General features: G+C 56.1%; 1 long non-coding RNA gene across 1 annotated transcript; it reads left to right on the top strand.

Annotated features, from left to right (window-relative positions):
- The first annotated feature begins 1,242 nt into the window (after window positions 1-1,242).
- Window positions 1,243-4,082, top strand: LOC139180714 (uncharacterized). Its single transcript, XR_011564972.1, has 3 exons — window positions 1,243-1,478; window positions 2,804-3,300; window positions 3,994-4,082. It is a non-coding gene; the product is annotated as an uncharacterized lncRNA (long non-coding RNA).
- Window positions 4,083-4,167: the final 85 nt, after the last annotated feature.

Raw genomic sequence — 4,167 nt, 5'->3', positions numbered from 1 at the left:
TCAGATCAGCGGCACCATTAGATTAAAATGCCCGAAAATGTAATGCACTTGAATCGTCCTAAACCCATCCCCCTCCACCCCCACACGCGGAAACGCTGTCTTCCATGAAACCGATCCCTGATACCAAAAAGACTGGGGACCCTGCCCTAAGGAGACTCGCTTCAGATCTGCAACAGACGCTGAAACAGTGATTTCCAAATGTTTCTGATCACATACCCCCATCAGCAACATATGCAAACATTGTATGCTGTGACCAGTGGGATTTACCCTAGGAATTCAAGGTTGGTTTAACATTCAAAATTCAATTCACGCAATCCACTGTATGAGATGGTTGGATGACATCACTGACTCAACGGACATGAGTTTGGGCAAACTCCGGGAGATGGTGAAGGACAGGGAAGCCTGGAGTGCTGCAGTCCATGGGGGCGCAAGGAGTCGGACACGACTTAGCAGCTGAAAGACAAACCACCACCAGAGAGCTATGTATAAAAGATGAATCCCACGTGGTCATCCCCACAGGCATGGAAAACCTATGACAAAGTCCAAAACCATTTGTGATTTAAAAATAAAACCACTAATAAAAATTTATAAATAAATCAACAAAAATTCCCAGCAAATTAAGGATGGAAGGGGACTTCCTGCCCTAATACTGCATTAGGGAACATGAGGGGGGGGCGGGGTGAAGGGTGGCACAGTCCTGTGCATTTACTAGAACTTGTTGTGTTGCACGCTGGCAATGGGTGGATTTCATGGTACGATCGCCCCACCTCACTGAAGCTGTGCAGCAAAATAACTCATCGGCAGTTGTGGGCTGGGGACAGAGAGCTGAGCGGTGGTTCTGGCAGAAAAGGGGGGAACCGTCGCTGAAAAGGGCAGGCAGCCCACCACAAAGAGAGAAGTGAGAGATGAGAAGAATTCACGAGCCGGACAACCCAAGCTGGCATCACTAAGGCTCTGGCCGCCCAGGGTGAGTCCAGATCGGCTCCCTGGCTCCACTTTTCCTCCGAGCAGAGAAGTTTCCAGACCAAATAAGGCTGCAGCTTTTGCAATGCTCCTGGCATGGAACACAGTTCCTGTCAAATGCCAGGTTGTAAGTCAGGCCTAAACCATCCCCACAGCAGCCGGGTGCCCATCAACCCTCTCTGATCACCTGGTAACGCTCCAAACAAACCCAGGTAAACACAGGGCAGGGCAGGGCAGGGCCCACTGCTGCCCACAGCCCACCAGCAGGCGAGGAGGGTGCACCTGTTGCGTGGAAGGAAGCTCAAGATGCCCCCCCCGAGCCCAGGCACGGGGCTTGACATACAGCATTGTCGGCTGGCAGTTCCTGGGGCCCCAGGCACCCTGGCCTTGGCCAAGCGCAGGAAACATCACTTGGTGAACCTGGAGGAGAAGCCACCTGTGCCATCTCAGCTCTGCAACAAGACGTCAAGGACAGCAGATACTTCTGAGCACAGGAGCACTGTGTCAAGAGCCTCGTGAGTTTAAAGCCTTTGAGCTTCACAGCAACCCTGTGAGGTGTCCTGTTATGTCCCCATTTGACAGATGAGGAAACTGAGCCCCACGGCCACACAGCCTGTACAAGGCAGATCTGAGCATGTGCCCCAGGGCTGACATGCTCCAAAGCCAGGGCTCCATGCTGTGTTGTATCACCCCCACAGCAAAAAGAAGAAAACAGCAGGCCCCCACATGGGTGCCCCCCACAGAGGAGAAGACGCACGACCACCCAGAAGGGACTCCAACACCAGTTGCTCCTACAGGAGCCGGCAGACCACGCTCCTCTGGTTTGGGCTGTTCTCTCCTTTTCTAGGCTACCCTTTCCAGGTTGAGGGTTAGTCACTCAGTCTTGTCTGACTCCTTGAGACCCCATGGACTGTAGCCCATCAGACTCCTCTGTCCATGGGATTCTCCAGGCAAGAATACTGGAGTAGGTTGCAATTTCCTTCTCCAGGGGATCATTCTGATTGAGGGGTCAAACCCAGGTCCCCTGCTTTGCAGGCAGATTCTTTACCATCTGAGCCACCAGGGAACTCCACAACATTTTTTAAGCTACAAATACTTTCTGAACAAAATCTCTCTGGGATGAGAAATGGAAACCTTCTGTGCTGTTTCAACTCACTACATTTTAACCACGCATCAAACCCGGCTTGAGTGGAGGGCAGTGGCAGAGATGAGGACCCCATGTGGGGCTGGGGGTTCCTGCCATGGAGCCCAGTAGCACAGCCCAGACCTCACCAATACACTGCCCACTGCCTCTCTGTGGACATCTCAGCACAGCTGGCAAGGTGGCCCATTCCCCGGTCCCTGTGACAGAGGAGCAGATGGGCTCAAAGGGGAGCCACCTGCCGAAGCCACGTCAAACAGAGCTGGATCCACACTCAGAGCTCACAGCTCGGGGCTCCCACCACCCCGCCACACAGGGCTGCCTTCCTCCTCTGCTTGGAGCTCTTCCTAGTGGGCTGGCCCACTGAGGGAGCACACAGATGAAGATACAGGGCCTGCTCTTTCCCTAATGAGGGGAGGGGCCCTGACTGGGCACCACCTCTGTGCCAGGACTGGACAGGCCCAGTAAGATACACAGTCGTGGGCACAATTGGATCAGGGCAGATCCTTTTAGCTGCAAGGAATGGAAACCCAGGGCAGATTTTCTCATCTAGAAAAGGGGATGTATTAGTCTGAGACACTGAGAAGAATGGGTTGGGGATCAGGTATGGCTGCATACAGGTGTTCAGACATCGTGAGCCGGTTACTCCCACACCCTGGTTTGACTCTGCTTCTGTGTTTGCCTCCTTCTCTCCTGCAGACGGGCTTCCTCAAGGTGGCAGGAGGGGTGGCTGCAGGTCATCCCCAGTGGAAGAGCCAGCATCTTTTAGCACCTGTGTGTGGACCCAGGGGGCAGATCCTGGTGGATCCTGCTTGAATTCTAACCCGTCGCCAAACCTGGCCCTGCTGTGGCCATTCAGATGTGTTCTCTGATCCGGCGGAGGACCCAGAGCCTCCCTGTGGCAAGAGGATCAGGGCTTATTAACACAGAGGCAGGGATTAGCACCCTTTGGGAGGAGAGAGCTGCCACGGGGCCCTCAGCAACCACAAAAGGATGCTTCTGACGCACACGCCTCGTGACCGGGTCGCCCTGTCCAAATTTCCCAGCAGCCAGGGCGCTCGAGCAGCGGAAATGGTGGCTCTGCACTCAACAGCACTCTCTGTGCTGACCTGGATCATCCTCAGACTGTGTGGCCCCTGGAGACCCTCCTTCCTCTTCCCGGACAGTTCAGTCCTAAAGCCACCAGATGAGAGCAAGTAAGGAAGGCATTCACAGAAGGGGGAGGGGAAAGGGCCGTGTGCATCCATGGAAGGGGAGGTGGAGGGGCCGTGTGCAGGTGGGCATCCACGGAAGGGGGGGGGGCCATGTGCAGGTGGGCATCCACAGAAGGGGAGCTGGAGGGAACATGTGCAGGTAGATATCTATGGAATGGGGAGGGGGAGGCGCCGTGTGCTTGGAGGCACTGGCATGGGCAGGGGGCACATCCCCACAGGAGGTGGCACAGAGAGGGCCGCCAGGCTGGGGGCAGGGCCAGCACTGTCAGAAGCAGGGCAGACAAACCTGTGGGTCTGGGGGGAGGTCAGGATCCATGGAGGTGCTGGGTAAGCGGCCTCCAGGGCCCGACGGCACAAAAAGAGAAAAACTGGGCTTCCTAGGGTGATGGAAGTCAGAACAGACACCTAATCACCAGCCGCTCCCAGGCCCCCCAGGTGGGGATGAGGGGCGGCGGGGAGGCGTGGTCCATGGCGGTGAGGCAGTCAGTGATGGGGAAGGAGATGAACCAAGGGCAGCATCCCCCAAGCTGGCCGGGCCTCTCTTCCCAGAGGCACAGCTCCAGAGAGACCGCCCTCCTCCCCACCAACCTCTTTCCTCCAAGCTGGGCCCCGTGTGTCCCTGTCCAGGTTACACCCCTACATGTGCCAATCTGAAACTTCCCTCCTGGTTGATAGAAACGTCCAGCAGAGCAGGAATGCTTTCTCCTGCGTCAGCTGTGCCCGGGGCAAGTGTCCCCCCTCCTCCCGAGGCCCTGTGTGCTCAGCGGGCTCTCAGCCACCCTGGGAAAGGGGGTGCAAACCCCTCTAAACCAGGCCAGAGTGAAAACAGAAGAACCGCATCACGAAACG

This window comes from Bos indicus, chromosome 29 (assembly GCF_029378745.1).
Source record: "Bos indicus isolate NIAB-ARS_2022 breed Sahiwal x Tharparkar chromosome 29, NIAB-ARS_B.indTharparkar_mat_pri_1.0, whole genome shotgun sequence".
NCBI classification, from domain to species: Eukaryota; Metazoa; Chordata; class Mammalia; order Artiodactyla; family Bovidae; genus Bos; species Bos indicus.
This window is presented reverse-complemented; position numbering and strand designations above follow the sequence as displayed.